Source organism: Carassius carassius, chromosome 7 (assembly GCF_963082965.1).
Source record: "Carassius carassius chromosome 7, fCarCar2.1, whole genome shotgun sequence".
In the NCBI taxonomy this organism is placed as follows: Eukaryota; Metazoa; Chordata; class Actinopteri; order Cypriniformes; family Cyprinidae; genus Carassius; species Carassius carassius.
The window spans coordinates 2,963,105-2,988,195 of record NC_081761.1 but is presented as its reverse complement, the minus strand read 5'-3'; the positions used below and the strand labels follow the sequence as shown (position 1 = coordinate 2,988,195).

Genomic DNA, 25,091 nt, shown 5'->3' with positions numbered 1-25,091 from the left:
CATGTGTACTTTCATGTGTACAAATTTGCATTGTATCATTATTTTCTGTAAAATATATATATATATATATATATAGGGTTTTTTATTGTATAAGTGGGTTTTTTTTCAGTTAATGAATATATTTTTATGTATTCCGTTTTCATTCATCATAACTGAACTGTTACAACTGTCTGCTGGCGTGGAAATCAAATGCACGAGGAGGATATAAATCAAAAGAGTATTTTAATAATCACGGGAGAAAAGGGTACATCTAACACAAATCTTCAACTATCAGAACTTCAGGACATAATAGCTGGACACAAAATATTTAATATCATTAATCGCGGACCAGGAGGAACTAAACAGACAGGGTATTTAAACACAAGGAAAGTAATCAGGGGAATGGAAAACAGGTGGGGATCAAACAATTAATAAAACAAAGAACGGGACATGACCAAAATAAGGAAACACAATAAAAACAGATAGTCCATGATCGTGACAGTTTGCCCCCTCCCGGAACAGTGCGTCCTTGCACTGAAAGAGATATTCCAGCGGAGGGAGGGTGGGGGTTCTGGAGGCGGGCGTGGGGGAGGCAATGGAGAGGACGCATGGAGCATGGAACCAGGGTGGAGTGGATGGAGGGAGGAGCCCGGAGCAAGAGAAGCAAGATGGTCATCCAGAGACCAGCCAGGATGCTGACCCATGGTGGAGTCGACAGCGTGAGGAGCCATGGTGGAAGAGGAGCCGACAACACCAGGGGTCAACTGACTTAGACTCCGCCTGTAGATGAGGGGCCCAGGTTGGAGTCAAGCAGACGGAGAGCCAGGGTGAAGCAGAGGATCCGGAGGTCCAAGGCAGAGCAGAAGGCTCAGGCGACCAAGGTGGAGGCGGGGCCCCAGAAGACCGCTGCAGAGACGGAGTGACTGAGGATGGAGGTGGAACCGGAGGGAAGGAGGAGCCTGATAGAGCCGGAGGGATGGAGTGATGAGGCGAAGCCACAGGAATGGAGTCCCGAGGCGGCGGATGGTCGACGACTGACCAAGGTGGAGCCGGAGGGACGAGGGAACCCGGTGGAGCTGGTGGGATGCCGGGCCACGGTGGAGATGAGGGTGTTAAGAGCCAAGGTGGAGCCGATGGGTTGAAGGACCGAGGTGGAGTCCAGGGCTCGGAGGCTGGAGGCGGAGACAGGGAATCCTCACGCCAAGGCGGAGCTGGAGACTGGAAGTCCCACGGCGAAACATCATGCTTAGATGCTTCAAATCTTCAACTATCAGAACGTCAGGACATAATAGCAGGACATATAACATATTTAACATCATTAATCACGGACCAGGAGGAACTAAACAGACAGGGTATTTAAACACAAGGAAAGTAATCAGAGGAATGGAAAACAGGTGGCGATCAAACAATTAACAAAATGAGGAACGGGACATGACCAAAATAAGGAAACACAATAGAAAAAGAAAGTCCATGATCATGACATGAACACACACACACACACACACACATATATATATATATATATATATATAAATATATATATATATACAGTACAGACCAAAAGTTTGGACACACCTTCTCATTCAAAGAGTTTTCTTTATTTTCATGACTATGAAAATTGTAGAGTCACACTGAAGGCATCAAGAGCTATTTGACCAAGAAGGAGAGTGATGGGGTGCTGTGCCAGATGACCTGGCCTCCACAGTCACCGGACCTGAACCCAATCGAGATGGTTTAGGGGTGAGCTGGACCTCAGACAGAAGGCAAAAGCGCCAACAAGTGCTAAGCATCTCTGGGAACTCCTTCAAGACTGTTGGAAGACCATTTCAGTTGACTACCTCTTGAAGCTCAGCAAGAGAATGCCAAGAGTGTGCAAAGCAGTAATCAAAGCAAAAGGTGGCTACTTTGAAGAACCTAGAATATGACATATTCTCAGTTGTTTCACACTTTTTGTTATGTATATAATTCCATATATAATTCCACATGTGTTAATTCATAGTTTTGATGCCTTCAGTGTGAATCTACAATTTTCATAGTCATAAAAAAAATAAAGAAAACTCTTTGAATGAGAAGGTGTGTCCAAACTTTTGGTCTGTACTGTGTATATATATATATATATATATATGCATGTATATGCATGTATATATTGTATACACATATATTGCTTGTACACAGGACTTCTGTAGTCTAATTATTCTAAGTTTAATTAAATGACAAACGGTACCAGTTGCTGTGGGATTGGTCAAAAGCACTTAAGGTGGGGCTTAGTGAAGGATCAGTATAATTGAATCTCAGTTGGCTTTACGATAAGACAAGCAGTGTAAAGCTTCTGTGATGCGAGGGTTGCTATGGCAACAGCAGATGCTCGCTACACCGCGCCGCTGTAAATGACAGTATTCTGTGTCTCTGAGAACAGCATCCTGAAGTCAGAAAGAACGTCAAAGTAACACAGAGAAACCCTCGCCATTAGGGCTCACAGTTAGGTGCTTTATAACATCTCAGATGTTCACTGACCAGTGTGGAAATGTGCTCTATGATTCTTGGCCCCATATCAAGACAAATGTGTCCACCGACGCGTTAGCCTTTGAAAATGCACTGCCGATGTCAGGCTGCATAAATCTTCTTAGGGTTCTGTAAGGGACTCCTTAATTTGGCATTTGTCAACAGGACCTCATAGAAAATATGAAGGAATTCTCATGCCTATATTTCCTCATTCAGTGCTATGAAAAATAGCCAACATGGTTCTTTTATCACACTGCATCAAGAGCTGCTTCATTAGTGTCTCTTTGGATACACGCTTTTTTTATTTACTTTTATTTTTTATTTCTTTTTCATTATAGCCAATGCAATAACAGTCTTGCACAGTCACACCATTGCCATTTTCCATTTATCTTTCAACAAGACTGGGTGTTTCTTCAGCTGCATATCTTTGACTCTATGGACTTAAGAAAAAAAAAAAACTTAAATTTATACCACATTGCAACTGATATATTTTAACATAAAAATTATTTTTATTTGGGTAAATTGGCCTCTCCTAAGGCTAATTACATAGCTAGCAATGTATTTATGCTAAATGCATACATTTAAAAAGATCCAATTTTTGTGATTGATATGTTTATTTTATTATTTTTTTTTTTTTATTGATTTTTATATTTTAAGTTTAAATTTTTACTTTTTCATTTAGGTAAAAGAGATAAAGAAAAACAAAATAATAATAATAAAAACATCAAGTCCTGGGACACAACAGCCAGTAGCTGAAAAAATATCTGATTATGAGAGGAAACATTTTGCAATTATAACTGAACATTAGCTAAACATTATGAGCTCAATCAAGCAGACCACAGTTTAAAATAAGCAAATTAACAGGTGCATGAAATGGATGTTTACTTTAGAAATAAACTTTAGATACTGGTTCAAGCAGAACTGGAAATTTTGGAAATGCTTCACATGATTATTGCTTCTGTAATTATTGCATTTGGATGGATATAAATTGTGGTCACAAAGACTAAGGACTTGTATCACTAATTTCTGAATGAACATTATTTATTTATTTATTTATTTATTTGTATTTCAGTTACACTTGCCTGTTAACATTTTATATATAGCCTACTTTATATATATATATATATATATATATATATATATATATATATATATATATATATATATATATATATATATATATATATATATATATATATATATATATATATGGTTTGTGGAATTTACTGACATTTCATTTATTTTCTGGTAACTGCCCATATACATACACTTTTTTATTGCACTGGTGAATTAATTAAATCATTCATTCATTCATTTATTCAATCATGAACTACTTGTCATTTCTTAGTAATTATTTGTGTGATTTTATCGTAATTTCTGCTCCAAGTTCAAGATCAAGTTCAAATTAATTTATTTATAAAGCACATAATAATAATAAGCACATAAAAATGGCCACAAGACTGACCAGAGTGCTGTACATTAAAATCAAACCATAAACACGTAAAATAGAAATAATAAAACATGAAATTCTTCATACAGATCATTTTTGTGCAGGAAGGTGCTCAATTGAGCAGACACAACTTTTTCTACAATTTTAGACATAAATGGAAGATTTGAAATAGGCCTACAATTTGCCAGTACACTAGGATCTAGTTTTGGTTTCTTAATAAGAGGCTTAATAACCGCCAGCTTGAATGGTTTTGGGACGTGACCTAAAGATTACGACGAGTTATTGATATTGAGAAGCGGTTCTTCGGCTACATAACAACTCTTTCAGTAATTTAGTGGGTATAGGATCTAATAAACATGTTGTTGGTTTAGATACAGTGATAAGTTTATTTAGCTCTTCCTGTCCTATATTTGTAAAGCACTGCAGTTTATCTTTGGGTGCGATGGACGAAACTGAAGTGTTAGACACTGTAGAACGTCTCGGGTTACTTGACTGTAACCCTGTTCCCTGAAAAAGCGGGAATGAGATGCTGCGCTCAATAGCGCTAATGAGAACATTCTTTGTTCTGCCGGTTGTGAAGCATGTGTGTCAAACACGCCAAGAATTGGCTTAAATAACCTCGGCAGGTGACGTCACTGATAACGCGCACCTGCAGGTTATAAATAGACGTGAAACGGAAACATCCTCAGGTTACCTCTTTGTCTGAAGAGACGTCCGGACACGTCGACAGTGCGGCATTGAGGCGCAGCATCTCGTTCCCGCTTTTTCAGGGAAGAGGGTTACAGTCAAGTAACCCGAGACGTTCCCTATCAAAAGTTACTCTCGATGCTGCGCTCAATAGCGCTACTGGGAACAAGAATACCAACGCCGCCGCACTGTAAGTGTCTGGACCCCAAGGTTGTGTAGTGTGTGCGCACAAACATCGAAGAGGTCTCAGACATGACTCTGGGATGTGGAAAGGACCTACCTGCCGCATCACACACTTGCTGCAAGGGCACACCTCTTGCTCAAGCCATTGAAGATGCAACCTAAGTGGTTGAATTGGCACTAACTCCTAGAGGCGAAGTCTGACAGAAGGACAGAAGGACAGAAGTCTTTGGAAATGAGTAGGATGGACATCCAAACTATAGAATCTGACAAATGTGTGCAGAGAGGACCAACCTGCCGCATCACACACTTGAGCAGGAGCATCCCTCACCCAATGTGAAACTGTTTGCCTGGAGGCATTTAGTGAGCTTTAGTGGGTGCCTCAACCTCTGAGCCCCATGAATGAAGCGGGCAACTAGAGGGTGCTTCCCCACAGAAACCCAGTCAATCAAAACATGGCAAGCCAAACTAGCGGCCATGTAAGTTCTGAGAGTACTTGGGCATGTGCCTGAGGACAATTTCTCTTGCAGGAACTCCAGTAATGAAACAAATTGGCAGTGAGCTGGGTCTGCATGGTGTGTCATGCCCCAGCCCTCAAAAACACTCCATATGAGGGCATAAGTTCTTCTAGTGGAGGGAGTCCTAGCACTTAGAATAATCTCTATTACTGTGGCTGGAAGGCCAGCATCTCTAGTTGGTCCCCCTCAGGGGCCAGACATGAAGGTTCAAGAGCTCAGGCCAGGGATGAAGTACTGTCCCCAGTGCCTGAGAGAAGATCTCTCCTGACTGGAATCGCCCTTGGCGAGCCATCGAGAAGGGATATTAGATCTGAGAACCAAACTCCGGTCGGCCAACGGGGCGCTATCAGTAAGAGGCGAGACCCTTGACGGACCTTGGCCAGGACTCCCGGTTCAGAGCAATCGGAGGAAAGGCGTAAAAACGCAGTCTGGGCCACGCAGAGGTCCACTTCTGCTACTTGAAATCTTTCCCAGATTTGACTGACTACTTAGGGGTGGAGATTCCATCTCCCGTGTTTCACAGCTTGTCTGGACAGCAAGTCTGCTCCCACATTCATATGCCCAGGAATGTAAATCGCCCTGAGGGACAGGAACTTGTCCTGTGCCCAAAGCAGAACCTGGTACGCAAACTCGTTCGAGCGGAGCGACTGCAGTCTGCCCTGGCGATTTATGTAAGAGACTACAGATGTGTTGTCCACCCGCACTAGGACATGGTAGCCTCTCAACTGCTGGAGGAAGTATTTCAGGGCCAGAAATACATTCTTCATTTCAAGGCAATTGATGTGCCAATTTGAGAAGATGACCTCTCCAGATCCCTTGGGCTGGACAGCCAACTAAGGCCGCTCCCCAGCCCATGAGGGAAGCGTCTGTCATTAGCATCTTGCGATGACAACACGGACCTAGAGTGGGACCCAAAGTCAGAAACCGGGGGCTGAACCACATAGATAGGGTACGAAGCCCCTGGCACGTAACCCTTATTTGCCACTGGGGATTGGCCCTTGGATGAAATTCCCTGGCTCTGAGCCACAACTGAAACGATCACATGTGCAGGAGACCCAAAGGTATCACCGTGGATGCAGCTGACATGAGACCTAAAACCTTCTGAAAGTGATGAAGAGTGACTTTCTGGCCTAGCTTGATGTTCTTTAGGGTGTTTAGAATGGATTCGACGCATGCAGGAGACAGCTGTGCCTTCATAGTGATCGAATACCATACCACACCCAAATACATTGTCCTCTGAGCCGGAGAGAAAACGCTTTTCTTGGCGTTGAGTCTCAACCCCAGAGATTCGAGATGAGCTAGGACGACATGCTGATGTCGAAGCGCAAGCTCTTGAGACTGGGTCAGATTCAGCCAGTCGTTTATATACATTTTAAATGAGGATGCCCTGGAGTAGTAGAGGAGCCAGAGCTGCATCCATGAATTTCGTGTAAGTGCGGGATAACAAAGCTAGGCCGAATGGAAGAACCTGATACTGGTAAGCTTCGCCCCCCGAAAGCGAACCTCAGGAATCTCCTGAGTTGTGGCAATATTTCAAAAGGAAAATACAGGTCCATTAGATCTATGATTGGACGCAGCCCCCCGTCCTTTTTGGAAATCAAGAAATACCGACTGTAATAGCCTGACTCTCTGTCTGGCAGGGGAACAAATTATATTGCCCCTTTGACCAGCAGAGTTTGTGATTTCTGTGTCAACAGATATGTATCCCCTGAGGGGACACACCCTTTGTCCTGGGCACAGCTTAAGGCCCTTGCTTTGGTCGTGATGACCGTACTTCAGTCCAGCTCTATCTGTGGCTGCCAAGTGTTACAAGCTGCTCCCCAGTCTTATGAGGGGGTGCACAACTCGCCACTCTCTCTCTTTGAACCTCCTATCCCAGAGGAGCTGGATCAGGTCGGGACTGTTTATTTATATATTTTTTGACAGCCCCGACACTTGACCACAGTGAGTGAGAAACATATTAAAAGTCTTCTCTGGCACTCAGAATGATTTATTTATTTATTTATTTTTTAGATCAGCCTGATACGCCTGCAGAACCTATGGTATGCAGGGCAGCACTAGTCTGACCCACAGCATGAAATGTGTTCCATCCAAGTGTAGATGCTGCTACAGTACGTGGCTTGGCAGGGAACAATTGCTGTCTTTTCGTATATATATATATATATATATATATATATATATATATATATATATATATATATATATATATATATATATATATATATATTCATCATCATCATTTAATTATATTTTTATTTAAATGATGTTGCTCCAATAGGGGAGAGATAGCAGCTAGCGTCTCTCTCACCTATGAAATCATAATGTACAAAATCTAATTTTAAGGCTTTAATCTGGTCACTGCACGAGTCACCACCTAGTATGTGCTTATAATCGGAGGAGAGGAGCGCTAGGAGAGAGCACTCTCAATGTCCATTTGAACAGAAGCTAGAGCTACAGCAGCCTCTGCCCAGTCCGAAGAAGTGCCTGGGCCAAAGAGTATAGAAGCCCAAGAGGCGAAACTCAATAGAACGCTCCATAGCAACAGTTGCCCCCATGACGTGACCGCGCGGCCGCCATTATGGACTGAAAACTGAAGGAAAACGCCGAGAAATAATGGGAGTCAATGGCACTAAAAAACTTAACATAACAAAAACTTAACAGAACTTAATTTTTTCTGGCCGTCATATCTAAATATGAAAACAATTTAAAATACATTAATTAGGATGACCGACGTTAAATGACAGAAAATATACGTCTATGTGTTGGTTATGCATGGCCTAATTACCCTTAGGAAAATACTATTTTGGGACAAAATATTACTATGGAAGTACTATAAGACTACTATAGAAATACTATAGCGGCTCTAGGATATTATAGAGGTATTACAGAACATAACATACTTCTGTGATGTTCTGTAATACCTCTATAATATTTTAAAGCTGCTATAGTATTTCTATAGTAGTCTTATTGTACTTCTGTAGTATGTCCCAGATTACTATAGGCCTAGTATTCCTATAAGATTACTATAATATTTTGATTCCTATATAATATAAGATTCATAAAGCACTTTTTTGTAAGGGTATGTCCCCCACCAAATCGGCTTCATTAGCCTACCACTTACGGTTTGCAAAGATACAATTATAAAATTATTGCAAACCTTTAATCTATCAATATTTATGTTCTATTATGCATTTTCCTTGTTATATGAATAACAGAAATTCATGAAATAATATTTATATATTATGTTTTGGTATGTGGGGCATTTTAAGTAGATCATTAATTATTAAATACTGTATATATCTCTATCTATCTATCTATCTATCTATATATATATATATATATATATATATATATATATATATATATATATATATATATACAACACACATCCATAAATACATACATACAATACAAATTAAAAAAAAAATAGAAAGAATTGAAAAAGAATACAGAAAGCAAGTGTTGGATGAAAAACTATCAGTTAGAATAAATAAAAAATAGATTTTTAGATGTTTCTTGAAGATGCATGTACTGCATGTAATATATATATTTAGCTTTGCAATATAACAACTTAAAGGTAACAATGTAATTCAAAAGGCAATGGTTGACATACTGTAATAATGTTTGTAATAGTATTCTACCTGACAATTACTGTATCAGTTAAATATATTACACCCTTTCATTATACTGAACTTATAGAATAGAACACCTGTATTGCACAGATGTACTTTGAAATTTAAGTTCTAGTAGCAATACACACTTACAAACAGTTCTAGTGCACATGTAAACAAATACTGTATGCACAGAACTACGAAGTTACATATTTACATTATTTTACAGTTACATTGCAAGCTGTACAAATAAAACAAATTAATTTATTCCTTGTGATATGTCTAAACCTAGCATCAGCTTATCTACTGCTGTGTGCCGTTCTTCAGTTATCAAATTATTGATGTAGTATCAAGGTTGAAGTAACTACACTTAGTAGGCCTACTGTAAATCCATGGCTTTATCAGATCTTGTCTGAATTGGCAACAAGTGAGCAGAATTATGCTCCCTATTTCCTTAGGTTGAAAAGGCAGCAAGTGAAAAATTATATTTAGCAGCTATGTATTGATAGGAAAATAACTAATTACTTTAAGATAAATGCAGATTTTTGTGCTTTAATGATTTGTATTCTTCCAAATTCTGCCAGCAAGGCCATGTTTACCACTGTGTGGCATCCCCTCTTCTTTTTATAACGGTCTGCAAACGTCTGGGGACTGAGGAGACAAGCTGCTCAAGTTTAGGAATAGGAATGTTGTCCCATTCTTGTCTAATACAGGCTTCTAGTTGCTCAATTAGGTCTTCCTCTTTATGATGCGACAAAAAAGATCTGGACTGCAGGCTGGCCATTTCAGTACCCGGATCCTTCTTCTACGCAGCCATGATGTTGTAATTGATGCAGTATGTGGTCTTGCATTGTCATGTTGGAAAATGCAAGGTCTTCCCTGAAAGAGACGACGTCTGAATGGGAGCATATGTTGTTCTAGAACTTGGATATACCTTTCAGCATTGATGGTGCCTTTCCAGATGTGTAAGCTGCCCATGCCACACAGACTCATGCAACCCCATACCATCAGAGCGCTCTGAACTGAGTGCTGATAACAACTCTGGTTGTCCTTGTCCTCTTTAGTCTGGATGACATGGCGTCCCAGTTTTCCAAAAAGAACTTCAAATTTTGATTAGTCTGACCACAGAACAGTTTTCCACTTTGCCACAGTCCATTTTAAATGAACCTTGGCCCAGAGAAATGTTTAGATATGGCTTCCTTTTTGACCTATAGAGTTTTAGCCAGCAACGGCGAATAGCACGGTGGATTGTGTTCACGACAATGTTTTCTTGTAGTATTCCTGAGCCTATGTTGTGATTTCCGTTACAGTAGTATTCCTGTATGTGATGCTGTGCCGTCTAAGAGCCCGAAGATCATGGGCATCCAGTAGGGTTTTCCGGCCTTGACCCTTACACACAGAGAAACTTGTCTATTAAAATCTGTTTGCATGAACTTTAACTTTGAAATATTTTAAATGTTGCCCCGCCTTCTACTTCTCAAACCTCGTATTTTCTATGATATAGTGCTGAGAAAACACGGAGGAACTTTGTGCTTCGCGAGTTACCCATCGTGTGTTGGTAGAGGCGTGTACCACAGATTGCTTTGCCGATTGAGAAACGTGATTGGTAAACGGTTTGCCAGAATATACCCTGATGGGTATATTTAACCATGTTCCTCACATGTATTTATTTATTTCAGGTACACTCATATTTCAGGTATTTCAGGTACACCTCTACAGTAAAAAAAAAAATTATATATATTGAACTGTGCATGAGCTGCTTCAACTTCCCCAAGGCTATAAGATCCCCGCGTCCCAGCCGCAAGCATAAGTAGGTAGGTTAGAAATGCATGATTTCCTGTTTTCTTATCTCTCATTTTGAGAGTATTCACCCGACTCGTCCCAGAGTTCCTTAACAAAATTCTCAGACTCCTTAGACGCTCCAATTTGCATGCATCCTTCATTCCCAAGGCGTCTCCTCCTCGTCTGTACAATCTCCACCTCTACCCCTGGGGTCGAGCTTTGCTCCCTCATGGGTGGATTATGACACTGAATCATGAAAAGCCCCATTTCCAAAACCTTGATCCTCTCGGCGACATAGAATATTAGTCTACTGACCTCAAACAAAATGCTGGCCGCCCCCAGATACAGAGTAAACAGGTAATATCCCCCACTCTTAAGTCAGACGATTTGGAGAATGCTTAATGCAAATGCTATGTTCCCTTCTCCCTCGCCACCAGGGCCTCCATTACACAGTGCAAAGATGAGGACAGACGGGCAGAATAAGCAATGAGCTTTCAATAATTTATGGTAGCCACATGTCTGAGTTGGGTTTGCCTAGAAACCCTTGTCTTGGAAGCACACGAAAGGTAGACTGCGAGTGTCTCGGAAATGTTACCTTTCCAGAACATGACAAAATAACTTTTTCTAGGCAAAAGAAAGGTTTTACCCATAAATGTGAACATATCTGGAGTTATATAGGACTTTTTGTACAATGAGACGTCACTTTTTGTTTGTTTGTTTTTAGGGCTGCACGGAAATTGATATCGTATATATATTAAATAGTGCATGCGATTTATCGTGCAGCCTTATTTGTTTGTTTACTTGCTTGTAGTAGTTTAGCAAGCGCAGTTAGTTGGACATCCTTAACTCTGCATTTAATTTGTCCATAATGTCCGGATAGGCACCATTTTTCATCCAAAAATATTTGTTTAATCATTAATTCATTACATTTGCCAATATACATAAAATGCAACTTTTTTTGCATTACTTCAGATTCAGTATACTTGTTTGTTTGCATGGTGTCATTATTTAAAAAATATTTCATTACCGTCTATTTGCCCATATGTCCGTAAATGTAACATATTTATTATATATATATATATATATATCACTTTTTATATTAATAATATAGTATACATGTCCTTATAAAGTACGTATTTTTAATTAATTAATTTCTTAAGTCTAATTTATTTGCATTATGTCATTACCTTCAGAAAATGTAGGATTTTTTACTGTAATAATTAAGTATATTTACCTATATACCATTCATTCATTCATTCATTCATGTGCTTGCTTTGTTGTAATTTATATATATATATGTGTGTGTGTGTGTGTGTGTGTGTGTGTTTGTGTGTGTGTGATTTTTACTATAATAATATATGTTGCATTGTCATTTATTTATTTATTTATTTATTAAGATAAGGACATTTTCCACTCAAAAAAATTTACTGGTAATACTTTAAATACAAAAAAAGTTATAGATTTTTATTTTTATTTTTTATCTTATTACATTAATGAGAATTTGCCCTGTGGTGGGAAAAATCAATACATTTGAAGAGCGCAGCCACATTCATGAACTCAATTGTCCGTATTGAGAAGACACTGTAGTTTTTGCACCATTCTGTTTTAGACATTAACTTGCAAATTCATAGTTGTCCGAGGGGAGTCTATTTTAGACTGCGTGCAGGATGCCATAGGCTGCCACTAGAGACACAAGTACTAATGCAGTTTTTATGAGGGATATGTTACAGGGTGGCCTATCATAACGGCATAAAAAACAACAAATCAATAATTTAGCCTCCACGGCCAATGGTGTGTGTACATTGCAGCATGCTAACCCAACCAGCCAAAAAGGAAGGAGACAACAATGCAAGCAGCTCTTGTCAGCTATCCAGTGCTTTTAAAGTTTGGACAGCACTAAAGATTTGCTTTTTCTTATTAATAACTATATTTTTCCTCTTGAGTTGAGTATTCTCATTACTTAAACATAAAGGCCTCATCCAAGAATTTGTTATCTGAGGAGATTTCTTATTGTACAATGCAAATAAACAAAGCTTCTCAGTCTCAGCATTGTTTACTTTTCAAGGACAGACAGAGCTTTCATTGAAATGCACCAAAAATGAGGAGTCTTGACTTATGAACCAGTTATTTACATCAAAAACCTCTCAATTCAATTTGTTAGGCTGAACTTCAGAGGGAAACTGCTAGAAGGTAAAAACATGTTTATTTCACAGTCTAATTATTTAATCAGTGCTGTTTGCTGAGGTAGACTTCGGTATTAGCAGAATACCATAGAGACTTTTAGGGTGATTTTATTTTATTTTATTTTATTTTATTTTATTTTATTTTAGTTAAAAAAATATATTTTATTTTTTATTTATTTATTTATTTATTTTTTGGTTGTTCAGTAGTTGACTGGGTGGAGATTATGAACAAAATTATGAAACTATCATGTTTCAAATCTAATTTTGATGCTTAAAGATTAAATATGTGTTGAAATTCATGGTGGTGCTAAATACCAAAAATCAGCGAGAGAGTGTATGTTTATTTGTTGTCATATATATGTGTCAAAACTACTTTAAACATTTGAAATAAAATAAATGTAATGTTGGATTATAGACTGCTATCGTTGATATGGAAGAACATTTGCTTACTGTATGTTTTACTTTTATATTATTTGTATAAACATTAATATATTAGTTATTATTGTTAGCTGAAACCAAACTAAACTAAAATTGAAATAAAAATGTTTATTAGTTATATATAAAAAACACAGTTAAAAAAATATAATGCTGTTATATATAGTAAATAAACAAGTCAAAACTTTTCAACCAGGAGTAATAATGAGAAATATTAAATATTGGATGCTTTTAAGATAAAAAATAGACACACTATGAACTCCTGCGGTGTTCATCTGTTTATTTAAGCATAAAAATCCATTATGTGCCACTTTGTGTACCACAAATCAGTTTTTCACTGTAACAGTCTGCTTCTACATTTCCTTAAAACACTTGTGGTCTCAGTCAGTCTACCTACTAACCCAGAACTGTGTCCAAAGAATTACCCGAGCATAAAAACATGCATGTATGTGATTGCATCACAGAAATACCCCTTGTGTGAAATTCCTGCTGTTCAGGTAAAAATGGAAGGTGAAGTGTTGTCTCATCTCACCCATATCACTTCACACCTCACTGTGGTGTTGCACGAATCAGTCATGACCAGCCGTTTATCGCATTAGGTGGTTAAATGCCTCTCGAGGAGGCCCATGCAAATGTGTGCTGAGAATCAAGCCCTGTGTGTGGCGTAGAACACTCTGTAATCATTTGCTTCCTCAATGACAGGAAATGGAACACAGCGTGAGCCGTAGTAACCAGAGGAACATGTTGATGATGAGTGTGAGAGACTGCGGTGACCCATCGTATGCCGAGGTTTTCTCATCAGAAGACAATCCTATTTGCATGAAGCACAGGAAGAGCTAAACCTGTGAGTACAGTTTGATCAGATGTTGGAGGGGCATCAGTTATCAGTAGATGAAGATGTTTTTGGTGGTTACTTTTAAACTTTGAAACTTAATTGCAATTTACTAAATTGCAATATTAAATCTTAACAGTTAATAATTAATATTATTGTTTTTGGTGTTATATTTGATTAATAATTAATATTGGTTCATTCTGGATCATAAAAATAAATTTTATAATAAATATAGCTTTTCACTAAATAAAAAAAATGGCAAAAATCCAAAAATCTCTTTCTTTGAGGATTCGTTTTTGCATTTTTCCCAGCCCTTCTTATTACAAGCAATGTACACTTAAAAAATAAATAATAATAATTATTATTATTATTACTATTATTAATAATTATTATTTTTATAGATTTTTTTATTCTCTTTACTACTTGTTACCTTTTCATAAACAAACTTAAACATCCAATACATCATATCATATATATATATATATATATATATATATATATATTAATTATAAATAATTATAATTTTAAATTATTATTATTATTATTAATATTATTATTATTATGTTAAACAGGCATTACCAAAATCCAAGCAAAATTATTTTACAAACAATATACAAAATAAATATAATTTGGGGGAGTAAATATAAATGATAATATAAATAATAATATAAATAATTGCAAGATAATAATATTAATACTTTGTTGTTGATGTTATTTAACATCATGTTTCATATTGTTAGTAATAAATATAATATTAAATAGTACTTAGTAATAAATATTTAGTCATAAATGTAGCTTATAAATAGTAATTCTTAAAAACAATCTTTAAATTAATCTTTAGTCTTTAGGAGCGATTACATATGATGAATATGATTCATGTTTTTTTTTTTTTTTGATGAGTCTTTAGCTTGTCCTTAACCATTTATTCTGTTTTCTGTTAGCAAATAAAACATTTATTATTATTATTATTATTATTATTAAAATGTGTGTATTTGCTATAAGTAAAGGTTGGGGTTGGGCTATAAACATAATATTACCATTTTTTGATTTGTCAATTTGTTTTTGATTTTGTAAAACGACCGATTTCATGTTATCAGCTAAAATGTATGTAAATGAAGACATTAAGTTGTGATTATTTAGTTTGTTTAATGTGGAATGTCTAATTTTCGAGCACAGATCCCAGATTGTTGTAATCATTTTTAATGTCCAGAATGAAGGAGCAGGAACAAGCAGAGTGAGGTCCAAGGCTCTTGCCCCTAGATGTACTCTGACCCAACTAGAAATTGCTCGAACAGCAATGAGGCCACCCAGAGCACACAGGCCCAGCGATGAGGTCAAGCCTGAGCAGAGCGGCCAGGCTTTGAAGCGTAATCAGCTATCTGTGCACTGCCCCGGTGTCTCGTGGGAGAAGAGAGGTGGACCTCCTCCATGACAGGGCAAAGGTCATTCTCCAGCCGAGTCTGACGGGAGATCTGGAGCTTGTAGGATTGCAGTTTAGGTCTGGCTCTACTCCGTGACCCCCGCTGGGGACGCCACAAATCGCATCACAGCACTGGAAGAGCGTTGGAGCCCAGCTTTGATGTCACCAGCAGACTGAGGCGGGGACGGAGATTTCTCCTGAAGGGAATGCAGCGTGATGTTCGATTAGAACTGGAATTAGCTGTGCCTGTTACTCTCAGTTCGTAGTCTGAGCTAAATGTGGCTGTCTGTCTGAACAAGAGGAAGAAACCTAAAGAAAGCAGGTGCAAGTGTACTGCACAGACATCAAACTAGATTTTTATATTTTCTGTTCAAATTTGAGTAGTTCCCCCACGTTTCTATGATATTATGCTCAATGCAAATTTGATATATTTCATATATTTTTATATTATGTAAAAACAAAATATATACAGTATAACATATTCACATTTTTATATATTTAATAAAATATTATTTCTTTGAAAATTATTTATCATATTATTTTTTATTTATATTTTAATTATCATCTTTTTTACCCATCTTATGTTTGTTTTAAGGTCATAAAAATTATTTTAACTTTATATTACTTAATTATAGTTATATTTATATTAATATATATATATAATTTTTTTTTTTTTTTTTTTTTTTTTATGAATTATTTCTGACATATACTGTGCACTTCTTCTCTATTTGACTGACTCTTCAAGACAGCACTAAGATCCAGATCTTTCCTTGTCAAATTCATAGTTTGTATCCACCATCAGATATATTTTTGGAGATGGAGAACTGAATGAATTACCTCTCCACCTATTTATTGATTCAGGGAGCAACTTCATGCCAACTCGACGAACTAATCCATTCAATCAGTGAAAAACTGGGCCCCCTGAACCCGTGCATAGCATCACTGAACTGTTTCATTGCCTGTCTTCAAGAGCTACCACTACCACTGCATCAGCCACAGATCAGAGCACTTTCTCCAGTGAATTATTGGTACGAGCACGACATCAACCAGCAGCATGGCCCTGCGGTGTCCGTGACATGTTTAGTTGCTTTTCTGCAGCAACCCAAACCACTTGCTGGGTAAAATAACCAGAGCGCTTTGCTCTAGGACCAGCTACCGCAAATGGAATTGCAAATGCTGTTTCCGTGAGTTGTCTAGAGAAATATTACTCGCAGCCCACGGGTTGTTCATATACCCCATGACAGTTGACCAGATTTGTAATTAAGCGGTCGACATTACAGCACACCGTGAATGAAGATTAACGAGCTGCGAGCCAAAGTTGATGAGCCAAACTGGAGAGACAAGTATCATTAACCCTTTAGCAGCCTGAGGGACCTCTGCAATCCAACAACAGCAATAGTGCGGCCAAGGATTTCTGCAAACTCATGTCACCTTGTGACACGAGTGTTTCACTGAGCAGAACAATAGGAGTCCGACTTCAGTTTGGTTTATGAGCACTCAACACCCCAAACACTGTCCAAGTTGAAACAAAAAAGACAAAAAGCACTTAGGGCCCTGTGTATTGAAGGCAGGGAGTATTAGAAGTCTAAGAACATTAACCTGTCAAAGTGGATGAAGTAATTTGTTTCCATTCATTACACAATGGAGTGCACCCCAGTGATTAATGTCATGCCTCGAATGGGGCAACTGCGTAGGGGAATGTACTCGGAAATCATTAAGCTAACACGCTAACGCAATGAATGCACCTCGCACACCCACATTCGCCTCCTCTGACAATGCTAACTACCCCGGAGGAAAATGATATTGCTTCAGGAATAGAAACAAACGAGACAATTATTGATGTACAGTAAGAGATATTTTAATGTTTCTTTTTTCAGGTGTTGCCGTATTTGCGGTCCCTTTCAACTGTATCACGTCACGGTAAGAGTGCATGTTTTTTAATGATGTAGTTTTAATGAGGTAGTTTTGAGAGTCGACTTCATTGGAGTTTGCATGTTGAATTTGAAGGGAAATTGTATGCCGAGTTGCAGTTCTTTATGATGGTGGAAGTTTCTTAATTGTGTGAAGTAATATATGGATTGCATCCATAGCAAATGATATAAAGTTATAAATGGAATATGTAATTATTGGTCTTATTATGAATATGAATAGACTGTAGCAGTAAACATAATACATTATGTTTAAATGTAAAAGTACAAGTTTTCAAGTTTCTTTGTAAGGACTACAAAATTATCCTTGAGGTTGTTAATGTAGGCTTTGTAGACATTTGCAACATACTTGCAAGAGGTAACAAAAAAATACATTTATTTAACATTTTGCATCTTTTTGTTACTTGCTTTCCAGTATATATATATATATATATATATATATATATATATATATATATATATATATATATATATATATATATATATATATATATATATATTAAACAAGATGAGTCAGCATTTTTATTTTTTTACTTAAAAGTATCTGAAATTAGAAATTTGTATATTTTTATACTGACAAATGTGTTTAAAACAGATGTTTAATACATATTGCACATTTCAGACACAATGGTAATTCTATGCATTATTAAAAAAAAGTTTAAATAATCAAAAAAAATTATATTATAAATTATATAAAATATACATATATTTTTTTTTTTATGTTGCCCCAAAACCTGAAAAAAAAAAGAAAGAAGAATCATCAGTGGAAAATATGTGCAGTTCACATAATTTGGTCTAGGAAGAATCTGAGTTCATATTAATATGCAGGCACATCTGAGCAAATTTGAATGAGATCTGTTTTGCAGCAGAGAAATCTAAGACTCTCGATTAGCTCTCAATGCTTTCCTTCGAGACTGAATATATAACAATGAACTATCGACAGTTTCACACAGTTGTTCAATTTAAACCCAAAGCCTTGAGCTCAAAGTAAATTTCATAGTGGAAGAATTAAAAGAAAGCATGTACTATATAAAAATTCCTTAATTAACAATTTGCAGCGCTACAATGCATGTGGCATTTGTCTTTCCCGAGCCTCCATCCATAGCGCGAGCAAGTTGGCATCACGTGTTGACTCAGAAAGTAGAGAGTTGCACTAGATAAAGACTAGCACGTCTGCTGCAAGAGATTACAGAAATGACAGTAAGGCTTTCCAGGGAAGCGGCGCTCCTGTGATCTCAAAGTGCCACTGTGTCAGTGTCAGGGTGGCAGCTGTTGCAAAGGTGACAGGCCTTTCAGACGAATCTGAAAACGTCCTGCTGACTTGTGACTGGAAATGTTCTAGGACACTCGCTTTTGCAGCTACCCGGGATGTGCTGCAACAGTAATGGGCTCAGACTGGTGGCTTTCCTACTTTCCCGCTGACACGCTGTGTTACTCGGAGTCAGGAAAGCCAGAGTTTTAGTGTGGTCTGTTTGTATCTGTCAGGTGTTTCAGAGAGACCTGGTGGATTTTAGATTTGTTGATCCTGCAGAAGTTTCTAGGACTTTTGTAGTATTTGTATTTCAGCTAAGAAATAGCACACAAAGCCAAGGAATAGTTCAGTCCAAAATAAAGTTCTGTCACTGTCACTTCCAAAACATTTCATGAGTGTGGATTTGACTTAAAGCTGAATTTGAATGACAGGAAGAGGAATTTACTGAATTGGAAGAGAGTACATCAGTCATGCTCCAGAATCATCTATCTATCTATCTATCTATCTATCTATCTATCTATCTATCTATCTATCTATCTATCTATCTATCTAGATGGGGGGAGGGTTAGGGTTAGGGTTAGTCTTGAATTGCATTTTGTCTCTTAAAACACAAACCTGCTTGTCTGTATTGATGTTTGAAAGACAAATGCGGTCGTGTTCAAAGAGCAAGTCATTAAATTAGATACTTGAGGACATCGCAAGACAGTTTGCTAAGGCATTCTGTTTGCTAAGTCATTTTGAGTCTTTTTTTTGTCAATCAATCCTTCTTTGGCGTTTCTGTGATGTGTCTCTTTGGAGATGTGCATAGAGCTATGAATAAGACTGTCTGTCTTGATGTTCGCATTGGTCACAGACCGAATCAAGTACAATTTTCATTCTTTAATTAGCTTCTGAGCCCTGCGTGATTATGACTTGGCCGTGGTGCTGCATGCTTAGAAAAGAAATAACAAACGGCATCAGACAGATTTTTCCCTCTCTGCCATTTGATTATTGCCCACAGAAATAAAGTGAGGTTTAGAGAGCACTACGGTAGCAGGAACAACAACCTGCAAGCCAACCATTGGATATATGTGTGAGAGAAGAGCGGTGTTTGGGGTGGGTTTTGAGCGTAGCATGCTTTGAAGCTAAAAAGCCTGTCAGGGAGAAAACTACTGCTGTATTCACGTGCACGTCTGGTAACTTGGCATAGGACACGTGTGCTCCCACGCAGAGCTGGCACCAGGCAGAATGTAGCCTTGTCTGTGTCTCATATCTCTAATATGATGTCACAACCAATTTTTCTGAATGAATGTCAGGCAGATTTTTGCCTAAATATAGCAGCGTGCAGATTAATGACATCCATAATACATGCCTAAGATTACTCACACGCTATAAGGTACATTAAATTAACTCCCTTTACAAAAATGGAGGTACAGTGGATGATTTATTATGCTACTGTATTATTGTGTTATTAAAATGATACGGTGTGCGCCATATACTTTGAGATATACAGTAGTACTATATGTATCATGGTATCTGTGAAAAATACCATGGTACATGTTTAAAAGCACTCCCTTACAAAAAGTACTGTGGTGGCACCATAGTAAGGGAGTGTTATTGAACACACCATGGTATTTCTCACAGAGACACTAACACTTTTACACATGGGAATACCATGATGGTTTTTATAAGTACCTTGAGGAATACCATGGTGTCACCATAGTACATGAGGCCTAAGGTTGAATTAGGAGTTTGTTAGGATGAGTTACTGTTAGTACCTTGCAACTAGGATAGCTTTTCTAAGCATAACATGTTTGTTGCTAGGGTTAGTAATTGTTTAGAGTTTATTGTAATGGCAAGAATAAATACTTTGCTGTTTTGCTATTGTTATACTTGTTATATTTTGTACTAGAGTTATTGTTAGTATCTCCTCTAGCATAAAGAGCTTGTTGTTAGGCTTAACAAGATGCAGAGGAGCACAGGGCACAATTAAACTAACGAGGGGTTAGTTGTAACACACGTGGTTTAAATATTTCCACACATGCTTGCATAACCAAATGTACAGTATTTACTGGTTGCCATATCAAAACTATATAGAGAAAAAATGCACCAAAATTTAAATAAAAATGGGAAGATATTGCCAAACATTTATTTTACCATAGTAAGTGAATGTATGACTTCTGGCATCTCAGTTTTTAGTGTTAATAAAAAAAAATTAAAAGAAATGAGACAAATCTGCTACTATTTTAAAATCCAATATGTTATATTGAACCCCCTATGGATTTACACAAATTAAGAAAGTCGAAAAGTGTTAGGTTGTGTAAACCTAACAAAAGTGTAACTTGCATGATAAATTTATTTTCAGCTAGCATAAAGAGTTTATTGTTATGGCTAGTATTTCTAAGTTAGCATAAAGTGATTTGTTTGGGTTAGTAAGTGTCACTAGCATAAAGAGTTTGTTGTTAGGGTTAGTCCCTGCTGGAAAAAAAAAACACAATAGAACCATCACAACAAACTCTAATGGTTTCCACTACAAATGCATTACAAACATTACAAACCATCATCTTTCAACCATAAAAAACTTTTTTGTAGTGTGTTTTGGGACATATTCCATTAGGATTAATTGGTTTTAACAAGCCACTGTTGAAGCCAATAGAAGGTGACCAATTACCAGTAAAGAGCCACAGGGTCCATTACAGTTTCCCTTAAAACCAATACAATTCCCAGTAAACCATTAAAAAAAAATCTTCATCAGGGTTGTTTGTACCTCTAATCTAGCATATATTTTGCTTTTAGAGGTTTATTTTTAGAATTAATATCTATCAGCTAGCATCAGTGTTTTGTTGTGTGACTAGTATTTCTTAACTAAACTTGCTAAGATTAGTAGCCTAACTATCGCTGTAGCATAAAGAATTTGTCGAGGGTTGAAGAGGTAAAGAGGGTTGATTTAGCATACGTATCTCTCAAGTAGCATGAGTTTATTGTCAGCTTGCATAGAGGCTAACATTTCTAAGCTAGCATAAAGTGTTTGCTGGTAGGTTTAGCAATTGCCACTAGTAAAGAGTTTGTTGTTGTGCCTAGTATTTCTAAGCTAGCATAAATTGTTTTCTCACTAAAGAGTTTGTTGTTAGGGTTCACAAGCTGTGTTCAAAATTTACAGTAAAGATAAACACTATAAAGTGGTTTAAATGTTGATTCGGATGCAATTCTATGGATAGTTTTATATATATAGATTTTCTTTTTTGTTTTGTTTTTTGACAAAAAAATGGACCACGGTGAACATGTTCAGACAGGTTGTGAGCCATGTTTTATTTTCAAACATATGAATGTAACTTTTAAAAAACTATAGTTTTGCTTGTCAACATCAGCTGTCACAGTTGCTAGGCAACAAGAGCAAGCCTCCATAGGCTCGACCGTCCCATTTAACAACACTCGGTCTGACTTTCGAAGGCGTTCCCTTTGAAGTCTGCATCCTTCGAAGAATGCAGCTCTGAATTGGGATGCAGCTTTAGAGTTGAGCGTTAGTATCTCACAGCATGCATGTTATTTTTGTTTTTTTGTTGTTTTTTTTGTTTTTTAAGTCTGTGTTATGGCTAACTTAAAGAGTATCTTGTTTTCCGCTAGCGCTGGCCCCCATCTATCCTCCCCTCTTGATTTAAAGCCTCAGTTCTTTTTGAGCTGCACACAACTCTTTGTAGATTGTTTGAGGCTGATAGCACAGACGGGGAGGGATACAAAAGCAGGCGATGAGAAAGCAGGAGACTGCATTAAAACAAACCGTGCGCTCTGAAAAACATCAAATTTTTCAAGCACATCACATTGATTCTGGAAACACAATGTTCGATTCCCTGCTGTAAGAAAAAATGCAGCGGTGCTCACACGATTTCTCAGGATGTGTCTGTGTTAGAGAGTAAGAGAGGTATGTTCTACTGAGGGGACAGTGACATAGGATTCAGCGCACATGCCTGCCATCTAGTGGTGGCACATACTCAGAGCACAGCATTCTGGGACACGTGCTTGGATCCCCTGCTGGCTCTTTCTCTTTCTTGCACACACAGATATTGTGTTGTCTATGTCTGGAATTGGAGTAGTAGCATACTGCTTATTGCACACTGTACAGTACAGTATACTACCTACCGTTCTACCTATTTTTATGTAGTGTGTTTTCAGTTGAATTGTTTACAAAATTTAAAACTATGTATAAATGATCAACAGCAGTGTTTGGAATCGCATGCTAACATACTGTTTTTGAACAATATTTGAAGCGTTTATCGTTGTGATGTTGACTATGTTACAGTATGAATTGTGTTATATGGCAACCCTATTAATCTTAAATTCAGTTAATTAAAAAAAAATTGCAGCGGATGTTATTTCTGGGTTATTCGTCATATTGGAAATGATTGGCAAATTCTATATACAGAATGTCATCAGGGAATTTGTATATTGTTCACAACATATACTGCATACTCCAGAAATAGTGTTTGCTAGTATGCTATTCTGAATATAATCTGTCTCTCTTTTTCTCTCTTTCTTTCAGTTCCAGTACTTCCAAGTCCAGTTGAGCTACAATACGCTGCCTGTTTGGCACCCACACGCCGTGCCACGGTCCAAAAAACAAACAAACAAACATCATCCACCCACCCGACTCTGTACTCCAACCCCTATCCAGACTTCCACGGCACACGCTAGCCCGTGACACGGCTACATTATGTGGCAGAGCCTCCCAGGACCGAGTGCGTATGTCACCGGTTTTGTTTACCTTCTTTATCTCTTCCGCTCACATCCCCCTTTTTCCAGAAGTCCGGGCTAGGGACACACAGACACCTTTGTGTGATTATTTTGCCACGATGGCAAGCCGAAGGACTGTCTGCGTCCAAGGTCTCTCCTCCAATCCTTTTTCCTCCCTGCCAGCCAGCGAGACCACGGACTGGAAATAGCATTGATGGATTACTAATACGCCTCCTTGGGATGCAGTGGAGCAGAGTGAATTTGAGAGTGTGCGTGTGTGTGTGTGTGTGTAGAGAGAGAAAAAAAGAAGTGGGAAGAGCAGGAAACCTTGTCGAAGGGGAAAACAGTCCCGTACGGAAGCAAACCTGCACTTATATCAATCACCCCTCTATCAGAGGAAGACATTATCTGTTAGGTTTGGCCGTGCGAGAGGACACAGGAAATGGTCGATAACAGTAATAAAGGCTCATGAATTATTCACATGTTGGAAATTCACCCCTGAAAACCATTCTATATATAAACATCCGCTGTTTTCCCTCCTTCAGGGATGCGTCACGATCATGCAAAATTTTACCTGTGATTGAAGCGCCGTCTTTAGGATGCTGCACGTGTTGAACGTGTGCATTTGTTTGCCCGAGAGAACATGTGTGAACTTGAAGAGCTATTTCATCAGTGCAAGAAGGAGACCGTTTCACAAATGAGCCTTTCATCTCCAGTGCAGGGTAATTAACTGCTATTTAATGGACGGTGCCCACGCGCTCACTGCATTATCGACCGTGCGCACTAGCTCGCTCACTATCTATGCATTTATCAAGAGAGGCTAGGTGCGATACATCTGAAAGAGCTACATTACGGCTCGATTTTACAGGTGAGTGCTGAATCCGGCCTGTGGAAAAGAAAGATCACTCTTCTCGTCTTTTTGTCCTAGACAGCATCTCATAGTCTCCCGATTGTCAGATTTTTCTCCTGAGAAAAACTAATCTCATTGGTTTCTCCTTTAGAGTTTCTGAAGCACTAGAGTTGTTTGGTGCAGGCCTGAGTCTATTTGATCATGGAGTTCATATGGTTTACAGTTGGTTCACAGGTAATCTGTCATCTTAGTGGGAAAAAAAGCACTTTTATGTATAATTTACATAGATTGCATTATGCATACAGTAATACAATGTCAATGGCTGAATCACACCCCATTTTGGATTAAAGGGATAGTTCACTCTCAAATTAAATTTTGGTATGTTTTAGCTTACCTCAAGGACATCCAAGATGTAGGTTTCTTTGTTTCCGCAGTATTTTCCATTTTGATATTTTTAGGTCAAACCGTTCTTGTCTGTGACTCATATAATGGAGGTCTATGGTCACCACCTCAAAGAGCATGCACAGAGAAGTCCGAATTAAACAATTACACAATTACAAACAAGTACACACTGATGACCTAAGACACGAAACGAGAGGTTTGTGTAAGAAAACGAACAGTATTTATATCGTTTTTACCTCTTGTACACACAACTGATCTGAGAGCGCGAGTGCTTCCTGATGTCACATGCGCGCGCGCTCTGGCTTAGTCTGCGCAAGCGCGGAAAGCGCCTGAAGTGATCTCTCGCGCATGTACGTCACTCATTGTTTACTGT

General features: G+C 38.0%; 1 long non-coding RNA gene across 1 annotated transcript; it reads right to left on the bottom strand.

Moving 5' to 3' along the window:
• Positions 1 to 203: 203 nt before the first annotated feature.
• Positions 204 to 24,127, bottom strand: LOC132142981 (uncharacterized). Its single transcript, XR_009434139.1, has 2 exons — positions 23,498 to 24,127; positions 204 to 1,224 (listed from the first exon to the last, which is right to left on the bottom strand). It is a non-coding gene; the product is annotated as an uncharacterized LOC132142981 (long non-coding RNA).
• Positions 24,128 to 25,091: the final 964 nt, after the last annotated feature.